The sequence below is a fragment of the Triturus cristatus genome, chromosome 6, assembly GCF_964204655.1.
Source record: "Triturus cristatus chromosome 6, aTriCri1.1, whole genome shotgun sequence".
Taxonomy (NCBI): domain Eukaryota; kingdom Metazoa; phylum Chordata; class Amphibia; order Caudata; family Salamandridae; genus Triturus; species Triturus cristatus.
The window spans coordinates 663,249,513-663,267,607 of record NC_140589.1 but is presented as its reverse complement, the minus strand read 5'-3'; positions in this window follow the sequence as shown (position 1 = coordinate 663,267,607).

The following is an 18,095-nucleotide window of genomic DNA, read 5'->3' as shown; positions in this document are numbered from 1 at the left end:
CCCATCTAAGGCCGGGAGAGCGAGTGGTGGTCTGGCTGTGCTACTTTCAGTAACCTCCCCACTGACCTTACAGAAAACTTTTATTAACTCACAGTACTTCCAGTTCCTACTCTTTAGTGTTAATGGAAAGCAAAATATTGTAGTGATTAACTACTATAATAACATTTTTAATAAAACAAGATTAGGGATAATCACTACGCTGGAAGAAGAACCTGATATTTTTTTGTAGAGGCTGGGGGGTGAGTATATAGTGATATGGGGTGGTGATTTTAATATTGAATTATGCAAGTCCTTGACAATGGATCAATGTGGCCATATAGATGATTAGGGGATCATATTACTAATTTTTTACATAATCCCTATGGTGAAACACTTAACTACATCATGTATAAATATGGCCTTGAAGTTACAAAGTTACGTGACAGTGATGGAGCTATTGCTTACTTAATGATCACCACCCTCTGGAAATTAACGTTAACAGGACAGGGTGGTGATCATTAAGTAAGCTATGCAATATAATACAATAATTTACAAAAGGCCTACTATTCCTTGATGTCAGAAAGTGATCAATACATGAAGAAGATCTAGCCCCCTCATAGGTGTATTCGTCAATACACTTCTTACTATTTTGTAATTTTTATAGGGATTTAAGGAAATCAATTTTACGCCCACTTTTTATTTCAAACAGACTGTACTCCTATAAAACCGCCTTTCATTTTATCTGTAATTTAGAACATGTTTCGATATGTAAAGCGGTAATTGCCTACACTCAATTGGCTATCAAGCGAAGGAAGGAACTTTTTTATTTGGAATCACTTGTTTATGAAACAGAATAGGCTGTACATTATGACTCGAAAAAGTTGATCTTTTTATTATTATACCAAAAGTACTTTTACAATCCCATAGTTTTTATGTACTGTTATGAAAAATTAATTGATTGCCATGGTGTACCTATACTATTATTGAAATATGTGCTTTTTAAAATAATTTTATTAGGGGGAAAAGGTCATAGGAGAATGTATATCAGGAAAATATTTTGTCTATTGTAAAATCCACAATGTTTTTGTTTTTGTTATGTAGAATGCTTTTATGGATATATATTTTTATATACCGAATAAAGCTTGTTTGACTTTGATACATTGTAGCAATATGAAATGCCAAACAGCATGCTCTGCTGACTCCGCATTTCAGCCATTCATGGCTAGCTCCTCTGGGGTGCCCCTATGGTGGTGTATGTTGTGAATAAAGAGCGATTAACAGTGTACTCCTGCTTAATTTCTAGAAGACGTCTTTAGTGTGGTTTGACATAATGAGTCAGTTTTTATGCTTGATCATTATGTATGTATACTGTGTAATGTGGCAAGCCCACAAGGGCTAAGTAGTGGTGACTCAATAGGCCTTGTTAGCTGGCAATAGATAGGCTACACTTTGCACCTGCTTGATGGCTTCTTTGGGTGAATACCAGGGTCCTGTGCCCAACCTGCTATGAGAAGCCACTCCCACTGCTTGCTGTCTTCAGCCATGCTCACTGAGGGATGGGCACAGGGCCTGACCTACAGTGAGGGATGGTCACAAGGTCTGCAGTTGGGCCTTGCACCAAACCCACCTTGCACAGCCTTACACCATCCGTCTAAAGTGCTGTAGCTTTGGCCAGACCCTTTCTCACTTTCTAGCTCAGCGTTGAAGGCACTGTGCTAATCCTATGCTTAAATCCTTTGCTAGAAAAACATATAGTTGAGATGAGCAGATTCAGAATGTTAGTGGTGTTGTAGGGTGCTCTATAGAAAGGAGCTGCTCTGCACCTACATTTGGGAACAAGCAAGAGTTCCTTGTTCCTTTTTTGCTTAATTTATGCAGGACTCTAAGCCTGAAAGGGCATTGTTGTGACTCATACTGGGTGTTTCCATGTGTCTGGAAAAAGCTATACCTCTCAGAAGAGCAAGCTTCTTGTGCCAGGGTTTGCTTTAATTCATTTCAGGTTTCCTTGAATGATATTTTACCAATCCAAAGCTGTAATACTCTGCCTCGAGTGGTATCCTATGTTTTAAGAACTTTGCTGCAAAAATACCAAAAGGCATTGTGACTTTTTAGCTCAACATGGATGGTACTGTGGTAATCCTTTGCTTAAAAGTTTTGCTAAAAGTCATTTGAGGTGAGCAGTTTTAGAGTGTTGATAGTGTTGTATATCGTTCCATATAAAGGAGGCATACTCCACCTAAAATTTGGAATCTACCCATAGTTTCTTACTTCCTTTTTTGCATAATATATGTGGCACTCTAAGCCTGAAAGGTTATTACTTTGACTTATACTGGGTGCTGTGTTGTGTCTGGACAAAGCTATATGTCTCTGATGAGCTCCAATTAGTGCAAAACCTATGGCAGCAGTTGCTTTTTTTAATTCCAGGTTAGCTTGGATGGTATTTTACCAATCCAAAGCTATAATACCGTGCCTGGAGTGGTATAAGGCTTTTATCATTTTTCAGCTCAGAGTGGATGGCTCTGTGTTAATGCTATGCTTAATAGCTTGGTTGTAAAAATGGCAAAAGACTTTTCCACTTTCTAGCTCACGTTGATGGAAATGTGCTTAACCACCTTTCTTGAGAAACAGACATTTGAGGTGAGCAGATTCAGACTGTTTGTGGTGTTGGGGCGTGCTCCATATAAAGGATCTACTCTCTGCCTAAACTTGGGAACTTCCAAGAGTTCCCTCCTTCCTTTTTTGCATAATTTGCATGATTGCACTCTAACCTGAAAGGGTATAGTATCTATCTATCTATTTATCTATCTATCTATCTATCTATCTATCTATCTATCTATCTATCTATCTATCTATCTATCTATCTATCTATCTATCTATCTATCTATCTATCTATCCTACTAGCGGTCACCAGTAGGTAGTTATAGTTGGGATGTAGCTTCCAAAGGAAGAGCGTTTTTTCATTTACCAATATCTTGGGCATCATTTGACGAATCCTTGCAAAATTCTCAAAACTAGTTTGACGCTCAATTTGGCTGCTGTCTTAAAAGTGTCATGGTGATCCGTCAAGCGGGGACAGAGAAAAAGTGGTGTGCCAAATTGCATTATCCTATGTTAATTTCCATAGGAATTTTAGACAAGGCTACAGCCGAACTGCTGAACGGAATTACACCAAATTTGGCAGAAAGGTAGCCGTTGGTCAAGGAAGCACTCTTTTTGTGATTTGGTACAAATCCATTCAGTAGGTTTTGAAATAGTAAAGAAAATCAAAATGTGTATATACAGGGATGCGGAGGATCTGCCACCCCTCCTGATCTCGTGTTGAGATCTGTCTGCCAACACTTCAAACAAGGCAGACATATTTACAATTGGCTTGAGCCGAGTCCCATAAAAAAGTAAAACAAAAAGAAAAGAGAAATACCTTGACCCCCTAGGCATCTTGGGGCGTCCTAAAGGGAACCCGCAGGGCCTAAAAAAGCATTTAAAAAAAAAAAAGTTTAGCAAGATCTGCGGATCCTGCTGAAAATGTATTAAAAAAATGAAACACTGGCTCTCATGCTTCGTTAATAATCAGCCAGATCCCGGGGGCATTTTTATAAAAATGTAGGTGGGCACACAGGCTACCCCTCTTGGGGCTTATTAATGCCCTGGAACCACCACCTCCCTGGGGCTTTTTGATTTATAAAGTGGGGGCCTCTGGGACCCCTCCAGGCCCAGGGGACCACCACCTCCCTGGGGCCACATACCACACAGTAATTGGGGTGCACTTGGCCCCCGTGACCCAGGGACCACCATCTCCGCGGGGCCATAATCAATTTGTGTTGGGGGCCTCAGGGACCCCTCTTGCCCTGGGAACCACCACCTCCCTGGGGTCATCTTCTTTTCTAAAGATGGGAGGGGTGCTGTGTGCCCCCCTCCCAAGCCATTCCCAGCCCCGTGGTCCACCACCTCCCTGGGGCATAGCTGTTTGCTGTGGCTTGGCAGTAGCAAACTGTGTTGCACTTCCATTAAGTGAGAGCATTAAGAATGCTCTTGCTTGCTGTAAGCGGAGCAGATTTGCTTTTAGAAAGAGGCAGCTGCATGTTTAGCAGCTCCCTATGTGTACAAGCAATGCCGGCTTCTCAGGAGTCGGGGAGCCAGCAGGGACCGCAAAGGCCTTGAGGCTTCCCCTGCAGTCCCAAACAAATGTGGTTGGGTGCATAGGAGCACTCACATGGAGAAGTGTGGCTCAATGGTTAGAGTGGCAGACCCTGATGCAGAGGTCTGGCCCGGGACCAGGGTTCAATTCCCGCCTCGGCGGGTCTTGGGCTCAATTTCCTCAGACCTGTTAATTCTCGCCTCGGTGCCTACTCTAATCATGGGTCCCACTCTGCAACTCTGGGCAATAGCTTGCTTAATCTCCACAATGGCCCCAACAGTGCTGGGATGCCTGGCTTCACCTTGGGGGTGCCCAGGAGTGGAAATTTCACAAGGAAAAGCCAGGAAGGGTTCCCAGCGGTATGAGTACAGCGCCAGGACACCCTAGGGTAACAGTGCGCTATACAAGTACAATACATTTACATTTACAATAGCAGCTGGGGACCCAGGGGATGTAGTCCCCGGGGCTGAAATTGGCCTGAAGATGGAGGCCACATGGCCCCCTCCACAATTTCAGAAAGGCCAGGTCTGGGGCATGGGGTCCCCAGGGCCAAAATTGGCATGAGGAGGCAGCTGCGCAGCCCCCCTCCCTCAAAACAATAAAAAAGGCGAAGCCCCAGGGCTGAAATCAGCCAAGGGAGGAGGGCTGCTTGGCCCCCTCTCCTATTACATGTAGGCTGGGCCCTGGGGGATGGGGTCCCCTGTGCCAAAACGGCCTTTGGAGGGGTAATGCATGGCCCTCCTCACCCAAAAAATTATTAATAAAATGGGCCAGGCCCCAATGGATGGGGTCTCCGGGGCCAAAATCGGCCCAGGTAAGGGGGGGCACATGCCCCCTCCCCTAATTAAAAAAAGGAGCAAAAAAAGCCAGCCTCAAGTCACCGGAGGCTCCGACCCTTTTAACCAGCACTCTGCAAACACGCCTCCTGGTGCACTACTAGTTGGGGAATGAAGTCCCCTTGACTCCATAGGGTCCCTGGGGTCAACTACTCCTCCTCTTACCTCCAGTAAGTCCCAGACAGTGGGATTGCTGAGGGGTTGCCAGAGGCCATGTTGCCTTTCTCCACCACTCTGTAAATGCACCTCCTGATGCACATGAAGTCCCCTTGGCTGCTGAGGGTCCTTGGGGGCCAACTACCCATCCGGTTACCTCCAGTAAGTCCCACACAGTGGGATTGCTGAGAGCTGGTTGGGTTTTCTATTGAATTTCTACAGTATTTTTAATTCTATTTCCTAACTATAGCATCCCAGTAGCCATTGTTTTATTAGTGAAAAAAATATATATGTGTGTGTATATATATATATATATATATATATATATATATATATATATATTCACTTAAAAAACCATAGGTTTCACACATGTTATAGTTAGCTGGACATTTCACTTGTGAAAAACCATTGAAATTCCCCCATTATAGTTAGTGCAGGCAACTATAACTCACGCGACCGCAATCCTCTGCTGATGACGTCAGATATTACATCACTGTATTTAGACACTTATTTACCCATGTCTTCTTCCATTAATTTTTAGCTATACATATATTACAAATATATTTTTTTCAGAAAGACACATATGTCATCAGTGATGTAATATCTGACGTCATCAGCAGAGGATTGCAGTCGCGTGAGTTATAGTTGCCTGCACTAACTATAACGGGGGAATTTCAATGGTTTTTCACGAGTGAAATGTCCAGCTAACTATAACATGTGTGAAACCTATGGTTTTTTAAGTGAATTTGCAAGGTTTTTTAAATGCTAATTCCTAACTATAACGTGTGTAAAACCTATGGTTTTTTAAGTGAATTTGTACGGTTTTTTAAATGCTAAGTTATGTATTTTTTCAGGTTTTTCACCGTGCGCGCACCGTACGCGCACTGTGTGCTTCGCGCACCGTGCGAGCGCAGTGGGCGCTTGGTGCGCTTCGCGCACCGAGCGCCCACGATGCGTTGTTCGTGCCGTGCACGTATGGTGCGCGCACCCCACGATTTTTCGCAAAAAAATATATTTTTTTATTTACCCTTGGGGGTCCTTCAGTGACCCCCTGACAAAGGCTAGGGGGTCAGGACCTGTCCATCCTGCCCCCTTCTCACGTTTTCCCCCTTTGTTTTTCATTGCCTCAGACTGCGAGAGACAAAATGGCGGCCGACACTTCCTGATTTTGACCGATTCGAATGTTAACTGACATCTAACAACCAATCAGAATTGCGCTCGCGCACGTCACCGTGCGCATACGGTATGCTTACCGTACACGCACGGTGCGTGCTTATAGATATATATATGCTTTTAACTGCAATTTTCTCAGGAACTAATGAACAGATTTACACCAGACCTGCAAAAGGCACATCCCTGAACTGAGGACTACCCCTCTGCCAAATTTCAAGTAATTCTGTTCAGCCGTTCGGGCTGTAGCTTGGACTAAAGGTCCTATGGAAAAATGCATGGGGAAAACGCATTTTGGGACCCCCCTTTTTCTCAGCCCCCGCTTGACGAATCCCCCCAAGACTTTCAGGGAAGGAGTGGAGCGGAGCACCCCACCTATTTTGAAAATTTCGCGACGATTCGTCAATCGGCGCCAAAGTTATTCCAAATAGAATGTTGCGGATTTCCTATGGAAACACGATCCTAACTATAACTATCTACTGGCGACCGCCAGTAGATAATATATATATATATATATATATATATATATATATATATATATATATATATATATATATATAATTCATTGAAAAAACCATAGGTTTCAGGCACGTTATAGTTACAAATTAGCATTTAAAAAACCTTAGAAATTCACTGAAAAAACCATAGGTTTCAGGGACGTTATAGTTACTTGGACATTGGACTCATATAAAACCAGAGAAATTCGCCCATTATAGTTAGTTAGGCTAACTATAACTCACGCGCCCGCAATGCACTGGTGATGACGTCACATATTACATCACTCATGACATGGTCAATGACATAACTGATGACATCACTGATGACATCTCAAATGACATCACTGATGAAGGTTTTTAAATGCTAATTTCTAACTATAACGTGCCTGAAACCTATGGTTTTTTCAGTGAATTTCAAAGGTTTTTTAAATGCTAATTTCTAATTCTCATGTTCATAAAACCTATGTTTTTCTCAGTAATTTTGATTTTTTTTTTAATATTTTGTAACTTTAATATCCTAAAAATTGTTTTTGTATTTTTTTTATGTATTATTTAATATATTCTTGTTTTTTTAAAGATTAAACAACTACATACAGTATGAAAGGGAGCCCAGCCCAGAGCCACATCTGAAGACCAACACATGTCATAGACCTACTGATGAAGCAGCTCCGACACCCAAGAACGCCACAACACCCACCACCACCCCCAGGACGCCCCCCTCTACCACAGAGGCAGCGCAGAACAAGACAGCAAACTTTCCGAAAACGGCACACAATAGCTCAATATTGGGACAGGTGTGAACAAACTATATGTGAAGGAAGCAATTCATCCATGTATAACAATGCACACAATGCAAAGTGTAGCGATGATGTGCTGGACACATCTAGGTATGCAGAACACACACCTCTCCATGTGCACAAATACTACTGGTGCTTGTAGTGTTGTGGACAGTGGACCCAACCATGTTACATCAAACACTAGGGACAATCTCAGTCATGTAGCTGTATTGTTCCCCCCTGTAAGCATAAGGGTAACCGGAGTGGGCTGGTCTGACGTACACCACTTCAGCGTAGGAGTGTGAATAAATAGGCCAGGGCTCTGGGCATGGTTCACTTGTGAACTGTGAAGACCAACGACTGTGCCAGAGCAGCAGGCCTCACCCTGCCACGAGGCTGCCACCATATCGGCTCTCCTCGACACAGGCCCCCTGCGAACCCAGCGGCACAGCACCGCAGACTTATGTCTGTACAGTCTACTGTCTTCGATCTACACTGTGGAAAGCAGGCCTCACAATTCAGATGGAGTAGTGATTGCAGATGACGCAGTACAGTACGCAAGATACATTGCTCCTAGTGCGGCCCTCTCGGACCACGCATCATCGCAGGGTGCGCCCACGCTGAGGACTTCAGATGCCACTAGCTCAGTGCACCACAAGTCATCGCCACGTGGCCTTCCGGGCCAGAATTCAATAGACAAAAGACATTGGTCCGAGTGCAGCCCCCCGGACAACGCATCATCGCAGGGTACGTACACGCTAAGCGCCAAAGGTACTACTAACTCAGTGCACCACAAGACCTCGAGACGTCACCTTACTGAGGCAGAATTCAATAGACAAAAGAGATTGGTCCGAATGCGGCCCTCCCGGACAACGCATCATCGCAGGGTACATACACGCTCACTGCCAAAGGTACTACTAACTCAGTGCAACACAAGACATCGACACGTCGCTTTACTGAGGCAGAATTCAATAGACAAAAGTCTTTGCTGCGAATGCGGCCCTCCCGGACAACGCATCATCGCAGGGTACATACACACTGAGCACCAAAGGTACTACTCAGTCACTGCACCATAAGTCATCGCAAGGAAGAGTGAACAGTTTTATGTCAGCAGTGAGGCATACTATCACACCAAAATCACCCATAAATACTTATAATATAAAAAAACCCAGCAGAATTAAAGTACATTAATGATTACAATCCAGTAATTTTGAAGATGTGGAATGCAAATATGGACATACAATATGTTGCAGATAACTCAATTCCTGTTCCTCGCATACTATCCAAATAGAAGTCCATACCTGGAAAACATATGTCTATATGAAATACTGCAACATTATGGTTTTAGAAAAAATGTTACAGAGAAAATAAATAAAGGGAAATATGCTGTAATTGGATCTGATGGATGTTTCTTAAAGAATGCCAAAGGAAATTTGATTAATCACAGGAAATTAAGTTGTGATACTCCAGATAAGAGAGAGTTTTTCTATTTAGCTCTTCTCCAACTCTTCAAACCTTGGAGGACTGAAATGAAATTACTAGGAGATTTTGACTGCTATGAAGATTCTTTCAAAGAATGTAAAGACATTGCTACCAGTGAGGCACGCCCGGACCACGCATCATCGCAGGGTGCACACACGCTGAGTGCTTCCGGTACCACTAACTCACTGCACCTCAATGCAAGCCGCAACACATGGTGCCACTAACCCTGTTCAACACAAGCCGACGACAAGTGGTGCCACTAACCCTGTTCAACACAAGCCAAATGATCCCACATGTGTAACTGTGTCCTGAGTCCTGAATGGCAGTGACCCCAAGTCCATGGCAGCGACCACAGCACCAGACTCCCTCTGATTAGTTAGGCATATTTCCATACGCAAGGCCGGCAACACATAGTACCACTAACTCTGTACAACACAAGGCACGACACGTGGTGCCACTAACCCTGTTCAAGACAAGCCGATCCCACATGTGTAACTGTGTCCTGAGTCCTAAATGGCAGTGACCCCAAGTCCGGGGCTGCGACCACAGCAGCATACTCCCTTTGATCAGTTAGGCATATTTCCATATGCAAGGCCGGCGACACGTGGTGCCACTAATCCTGTTCAACACAAGCCAATCCCACATGTGTAACTGTGTCCTGAGTCCAGAATGACAGTGACCTCAAGTTCGTTTTAGAGACCACAGCAGCATACTCCCTTTAAATAGTTTTGCATATTTCCATATGCAAGGCCGGCGATACATGGTGCCACTAACCCTGTTCAACACAAGCTGATCCCACATGTGTAACTGTGTCATGAGTCCTGAATGGCAGTGACCCCAACTCTGTGGCAGCGACCACAGCAGCATACTCCCTTTGATCAGTTAGGCATATTTCTAAGTGCAAGGCCGGTGACTCGTGGTGCCACTAACCCTGTTCAACACAAGCCGATCCCACATGTGTAACTGTGTCCTGAGTCCTGAATGGCAGTGACCCCAAGTCCGTGGCAGCGACCACAGCAGCATGATCCCTTTGCTTAGTTAGGCATATTTCCATATGCAAGGCCGGCGACACGTGGTGCCAGTAACCCTGTTCAACACAAGCCGATCCCACATGTGTAACTGTGTCCTGAGTCCTGAATGGTAGCGACCCCAAGTCCGTGGCAGCGATCACAGCAGTATACTCCCTTTGATCAGATAGGCATATTTTCATATGCAAGGCCGGCGACACGTGGTGCCAGTAACCATGTTCAACACAAGCCGATCCCACATGTGTAACTGTGTCCTGAGTCCTGAATGGCAGTGGCCCCAAGTCTGTGGCAGCGACCACAGCAGCATACTCCCTTTGATCAGTTAGGCATATTTTCATATGCAAGGCCGGCGACACGTGGTGCCACTAACTCTGTTCAACACAAGCCGATCCCACATGTGGAACTGTGTCCTAAATCCTGAATGGCAGTGACCCCAAGTCCATGGCAGCGGCCACCAACCTATGCATGTGGCTGTGGGCCCTTGCTCACCGCTACGTCTGGCCTACACTGCGGTCAGCAGGACTCACAATTCAGATACAGTCACGATTGCAGATGACGCAGTAGGCAAGAGACATAGCTCCCACTGCGGTCCATCCGCACCAAGCAGCATCACAGGCTCGTACACTTCGTCAGTGTATTCTATACATATTTAATTTTTTCATGATACGCCTACACTGCAGTCAGTAGGGCTCACAATTAAAATTAAATCTTGATTCATTAATTACAGAGTCCACTAGGCAAGTAACTATCACAGGCCTAAAACCTACATAGTATCCTTTTAGTATACTTGCTTCAAGATTTTTTTTTTATATCAGTTATACCTTTAGTACAATCAACAAATTTGTCTTCAAGTGCAAACAAACACTCAACGACAGTGTACACTGCGGGCAACAGAGCTCCCAATTTGAAATTTTGACATGTGGTGCCACAAACCCTGTTCAACACAAGCCGCGACACGGGGTGCCACTAACTGTGTTCAACACAAGCCGATCCCACATGTGCAACTGTGTCCTGAGTCCTGAATGGCAGTGACCCCAAGTCTGTGGCAGCGACCAGAGCACCAGACTCCCTTCGATCTGTTTGGCATATTTCCATATGCAAGGCAGACGACACGAGGTGCCACTAACCCTGTTCAACACAAGCCAGCAACACGTGATGCCACTAACCCTCTTCAACACAAGCCAATCTCACATGTGGAACTGTGTCCTGAGTCCTGAATGGCAGTGACCCCAACTTCATGGCAGCGACCACAGCACCAGACTCCCTTCAGTTTTATTTGTTGTTGTTTTCTTTAAATAAAATGTTTCATATGTAAACCTATACAAGACTAAGATTCTTATTTGTCCAACTGCACAGGGACACTTCTGGGCCCAAGAAGGTTGTTGGGGGTATGTTGGTAATGTGGGAAGAGGGTGCGTCACCTGCTGATGTGGGGAGAGGCAGAGTGAAAGGGGTATCTCTCACAGAAAGAACTCCGATATGTTTTCAGAAATGCCTCAGACAGATGCCAGCTGACGGACTGAATCACAAAATGGTTTTTCAATACTTATGTAGTGTGAGTTATGAACAGTTCGCACCCAGACTCGCAGAGTGACAACTTTGACCCGTCCGCTCGACTCACAGACACAGTACTATGAGCCGTCCGCTCCCAAAGGAACAGCACCGTAGTAATTCGCAGAGGTATAGGCACAGTAGCGTACTAGCTCGCAAAGGTAGAGAGCTACGAGCCGACGGACTGGCTTCTAATGGCATAGCTGCGAAATGGTGATGTTGGGCAGAGACAGCGTGAAAGAGTTATCTTGCAGAAACAGAGCTCCGGTATATTAAATTGCCCCTGAGAACTTTCTTTTATATTTTCACTCGATGTGAGAAAGCCCTCTTTCTGGACCAAAACCTTGCTCCCTGCCAAATTTGGCATAATTCTATTCAGTGGTTTGACCTGTAGCCTTGTCTAAAGTTTCCTATGGGAAATCCATTGAGAAAACATGTTTTCACACCCTCACATAGCTACCTGACGTGCTCTAGTTGTCAACATGTCATGGCCACTCCCTGAGGGCAGGTTTGCACACACACCACACCCATCCGGCACATGCGTCACAGGCCATGTGACCATGCAAATATAATGCATCGACAACGTCACATCCTTTATTGCAGATGGTGACTGGATGTCTGACGCTCCACGGGGCTGAATCATAAAGAATCCATGAAAAGTTACGCAGAGGGATAGTCGCACCCTGAGCTGCATGGCCGTCAGGGGCCTTACACCACGTGGCGCCGACTTGTGTTGCACAGGGTTAGTCGCACCCTAAGTTGTATGGCTGTCAGGGGCCTACCACCACATGGCGCTGACTTGCGTTGCACATGGTTAGCGGCCCCACATGCTGATATGGTCTCTGCCATTGATGACTCAGGACTCAGCGACATGTGTGAGATCTGCCGGGCCGCTGGAGAAGCTGATGTGGTCTCCGCCATTCATGACTCAGGTCTCAGCGACATCTGTGAGATCTGCCGGGCCGCAGAGCTTTGACGGGCACGTGGAGTGCCCACTGGTAGACAGTCCGGTGGCAGCAGGTAATGATTTGGTCATGGCTGTGCAGGGTGGCAGTGTCTCTCTCTCTCTCTCTCTTTCTCAATTCCCTCTCTTCACTCTCTCTCTCTCTCTCCCTTCTCCCTTTCTCACTCCCTTTCTTTCCTTCCCTCTCTTTTTCTCTCTGGCTTTTTGTTCCTTCTCTCTTTCTCTGTGTTTCACTCCTCTGATATGCTCATTACACACTTACTTACTTTGTGCTTTATTTTCCAGGCTGTGTCGTCGACATTGATGGACCCGACAGGAGTCTTCCGCCTTGTTGTTTTGTGTTGAGTTTGTTAAATTTCAATAAAGTTTTTGGTTGTTACTTAAGTGCTGTGTCACTTTTCTCATTCTTATTACTGTTATTTGGTGGTGTCCACCATGGTGTTAAATTTTGGGGCAGTTATCGCAGAGATACTGGTGATGTCTGCAGTTTGCACCAGCTTCTGAATAGTGTTTTAGATTTATCTCAACTTTATTTGCATTAAAGTGCTGATAATCAGATGCAGAGTAGGCATTCCCGTGCAAAACATACGAGGTGCACCTTTCCAATCTATTCTAATTACTAAAATCCTGTATTGAATTCCACTGTGGTAGTGGGTGCATTTACAGTTTACACACAAAATCAATAAAGAAATCTCATTGTATTTATATTGATTGGGAATAGTGGGTCAGGTGCTGGATCTTGACGGGATACACTGCCCAGTTCGTTTCTTTTTCTGTACACGAAAAAACCACATCACAACTTTCACAACGAAAGCCAAAAAGTACGAAGCGAAACAAATTCCGGCGATAAGCTGTGTTAGCACCAGAGATGTTACACCTGCTTTCTGCTGGTGTTAAGCAGGACGACTACCTGCAGCATGAAAAGGAACACAGCCAAGAGCCACACCTGAACACCCACAGGTGCCATAGAGTCAATGAGCATGATACGCGGATACCCATGAGGGGCATAACACTCCTCGCAACAACCCCGGACCGCCAACGCCCCCCGAACCCGCATCTGAGCAAGTATGTCCGCATGGTCATTGTGTTAGCATGATAGGCACCGGCCCTGCAACATCACAGTGTGCTGTCTTCAGCGGACGTTACCATGTCACCTCAGCTTTGGCAGTGAGCCTGGAGATGTAGCTACACATGCATCCTCCTGCATGCACAAGCAGCAAAGGGAACGGGGTGCCTCACACATGTCCGTGTACAAGAAGTGCGGTAAGTGTGTCTCTGTGTTCTGCTGTGGCCGCCACAAGGGATGCAGCAGTCGATGTTGTAATGTGGCATGCACCACCTCCAAACTGCAGTGTCACAGTGTGAGTGGAATGCCGCATGACATACGCCAATAGACATTACAAAGGTGTGCCGTAGGAGTGCACGGGATACAACAGCGCAATGCACAAAAGTGTGGGGGCTCGTTGGAGGGAGGAGCAGCTGTTTCGCAACGTAACACACAGTGAACCTGCCCATGTGCCACATGCTGGGCATCTCATCCATGATGACCAGGGTTGCAGACATCCCACAACACCCACGACCAGCCTTTGTACACATCCTGTATGAATGCACCTGGAGAAATTACTGTAAGGATGAAAGGTTCTTTGTCTGTGCTATCTTGCGCTAACACTTCTGCTGCTCCGAGAAGGAACTTGCAAGTAGCCAGCCCCCTCTGACAGATACAATAATATTTGCATCCGTCTCCCACACTACCCACTGCCCGATTTGAGATCAATGAGTGGACATCCCACACTCAAAAGTCCTTCGTCATAGTTAGCGTGCGTGAAATGGCCTTCACACGTACTCCCACCACAACCCTGCCCTGCACCCATTCCACACAGACCCGGCTCATTGCACCAAGCTGTGCCATTTCATCCACAAGACTGACACACGGCAAGCCAGTGCAGCTACAAGCCACTGACGCATAGCAGGGCATCCTGAAACACATAGTCGACTCCATTCACATCCACCTATACCTTGCATGTCTGCTGCATGTCCTGTGGAAACTGCCTTTGCAAGTGCTGCGGATCACTTACCAGCACCATATACAAGTTACCGTGTTCCAAACAAAACTTCCTCCTACTACGTATAAAATATTGCTGACACTACTTGGACAGGTGTGGCACAGCGCCCAGAGCACATGACTTCACAGCATAGGACACACAGTTTGGGCTCACGGTTTCATCCCCGAGTCCAGTAGCAGGTCAATTTACCAGCATAACAATCTAGGCAATACCGCACTTAATTTCTCTACCCTGCAGTTTCAGACCGGTAGGGGTCAGTAGTTCAGGGCCTTTATCCCCGAGTCTGGCAGCAGCTCATCTTACGCCCCCAGCACCATCAGACCCGTACGAGTGAGTAATTTGCACTTTCCAAATACCGAATTGATTTGATACGCGCGAATTTCCCTTCGCACTCACTGTATAACACCCCCTAAACACCATACACAACTTACCATATTCGAAACAAAAGTTCCTCTGAGTAGGTATAACTACATGCTGACACTACTTACACAGATGTGGCACAGCGGCCAGATCACATGACTTCACAGCATATGACCCACAGTTTGGACAGCAGCTCAGCTTAGCAACATGAGACTCTAGACAATACCTCACATATTTTCCGTACCCCAGCACTTTCAGACCAGTAGGGGTCAGTAGTTCATTCTAGTCCGTATAAAAACATGCTGCCACTACCTCCACAGATGTGGTGCAATGGAGAGGGCACCTGACTTCACAGCATTAGACACACAGTTTGGGCTCACACTTTCATCCCCGAGTCCCGCAGCAGTTCCCCTTAGCAGCATCAGACTCTAGCTAATACCTCACTTAATTTCCATAGCCCAGCACTTTCAGCCCAGTAGGGATGAGTAGTTCGCTTCGCACCCCTGTATGGCACACCCTAAACACCCCACAGAGGTTACAGTGCTCCCACCCTCCTCTTTCCTCCTTTTTTCGCCCTTTTTCCCCTTACTCGCTTCAACAGAATTACAAAATGGCTGCCAACACTTCCTAGTTGCAACCGCTCGCACCGCTCACAGCCAATAAGCAGCAAGCTCGTGCTCATAACGCCTCAGCCAATCAGATGGCAGAATTCCCAAATATCGATATCTGTAAATTTCGATATTTCTCCAAAACTACTGAATGGATTTACACCAAATAAACAAAAGCGTGCTTTCTAGACCAACAGGCACATGCATCAACCACAAAACCGGTCGCAAACGGGCAGATTCTCAGAATCTGCCCCTTTGCGACCGATATGTTTGCATTTGGGATGCATCATCCCAAATGCAAAAATCGCAATTTAAGGAATCGCAAAATAGCGATTCCTTAAATAGCGATTGCATTTAAGGAATCCCTAATTGAGATTCCTTAAATGCAATGCATTAAAGTTTAAAAAATAGCGATTTCGCTATTAGCGGGAGCAAATTACCATGAAGCTGGACTTCATGGTAATTTGCTAAAACTTAGAAAAATGCACTTATCAGTGACATCTGTGAGATCTGCCGAGCCGCAGAGCTTTGACGGGCACGTGGAGTGCCCACTGGTAGACAGTCCGGTGGCAGCAGGTAATGATTTGGTCATGGCTGTGCAGGGGTGGCAGTGTCTCTCTCTCTCTCTCTCTCTTTCTCACTTCCCTCTCTTCACTCTCTCTCTCTCTCTCCCTTCTCCCTTTCTCACTCCCTTTCTTTCCTTCCCTCTCTTTTTCTCTCTGGCTTTTTTTTCCTTCTCTCTTTCTCTGTGTCTCACTCCTCTGATATGCTCATTACACACTTACTTACTTTGTGCTTTATTTTCCAGGCTGTGTCGTCGACATTGATGGACCCGACAGGAGTCTTCCGCCTTGTTGTTTTGTGTTGAGTTTGTTAAATTTCAATAAAGTTTTTGGTTGTTACTTAAGTGCTGTGTCACTCTTTCTCATTCTTATTACTGTTATTTGGTGGTGTCCACCATGGTGTTAAATTTTGGGGCAGTTATCGCAGAGATACTGGTGATGTCTGCAGTTTGCACCAGCTTCTGAATAGTGTTTTAGATTTATCTCAACTTTATTTGCATTAAAGTGCTGATAATCAGATGCAGAGTAGGCATTCCCGTGCAAAACATACGAGGTGCACCTTTCCAATCTATTCTAATTACTAAAATCCTGTATTGAATTCCACTGTGGTAGTGGGTGCATTTACAGTTTACACACAAAATCAATAAAGAAATCTCATTGTATTTATATTGATTGGGAATAGTGGGTCAGGTGCTGGATCTTGACGGGATACACTGCCCAGTTCGTTTCTTTTTCTGTACACGAAAAAACCACATCACAACTTTCACAACGAAAGCCAAAAAGTACGATGCGAAACAAATTCCGGCGATAAGCTGTGTTAGCACCAGAGATGTTACACCTGCTTTCTGCTGGTGTTAAGCAGGACGACTACCTGCAGCATGAAAAGGAACACAGCCAAGAGCCACACCTGAACACCCACAGGTGCCATAGAGTCAATGAGCATGATACACGGATACCCATGAGGGGCATAACACTCCTCGCAACAACCCCGGACCGCCAACGCCCCCCGAACCCGCATCTGAGCAAGTATGTCCGCATGGTCATTGTGTTAGCATGATAGGCACCGGCCCTGCAACATCACAGTGTGCTGTCTTCAGCGGACGTTACCATGTCACCTCAGCGTTGGCAGTGAGCCTGGAGATGTAGCTACACATGCATCCTCCTGCATGCACAAGCAGCAAAGGGAACGGGGTGCCTCACACATGTCCGTGTACAAGAAGTGCGGTAAGTGTGTCTCTGTGTTCTGCTGTGGCCGCCACAAGGGATGCAGCAGTCGATGTTGTAATGTGGCATGCACCACCTCCAAACTGCAGTGTCACAGTGTGAGTGGAATGCCGCATGACATACGCCAATAGACATTACAAAGGTGTGCCGTAGGAGTGCACGGGATACAACAGCGCAATGCACAAAAGTGTGGGGGCTCGTTGGAGGGAGGAGCAGCTGTTTCGCAACGTAACACACAGTGAACCTGCCCATGTGCCACATGCTGGGCATCTCATCCATGATGACCAGGGTTGCAGACATCCCACAACACCCACGACCAGCCTTTGTACACATCCTGTATGAATGCACCTGGAGAAATTACTGTAAGGATGAAAGGTTCTTTGTCTGGGCTATCTTGCGCTAACACTTCTGCTGCTCCGAGAAGGAACTTGCAAGTAGCCAGCCCCCTCTGACAGATACAATAATATTTGCATCCGTCTCCCACACTACCCACTGCCCGATTTGAGATCAATGAGTGGACATCCCACACTCAAAAGTCCTTCGTCATAGTTAGCGTGCGTGAAATGGCCTTCACACGTACTCCCACCACAACCCTGCCCTGCACCCATTCCACACAGACCCGGCTCATTGCACCAAGCTGTGCCATTTCATCCACAAGACTGACACACGGCAAGCCAGTGCAGCTACAAGCCACTGACGCATA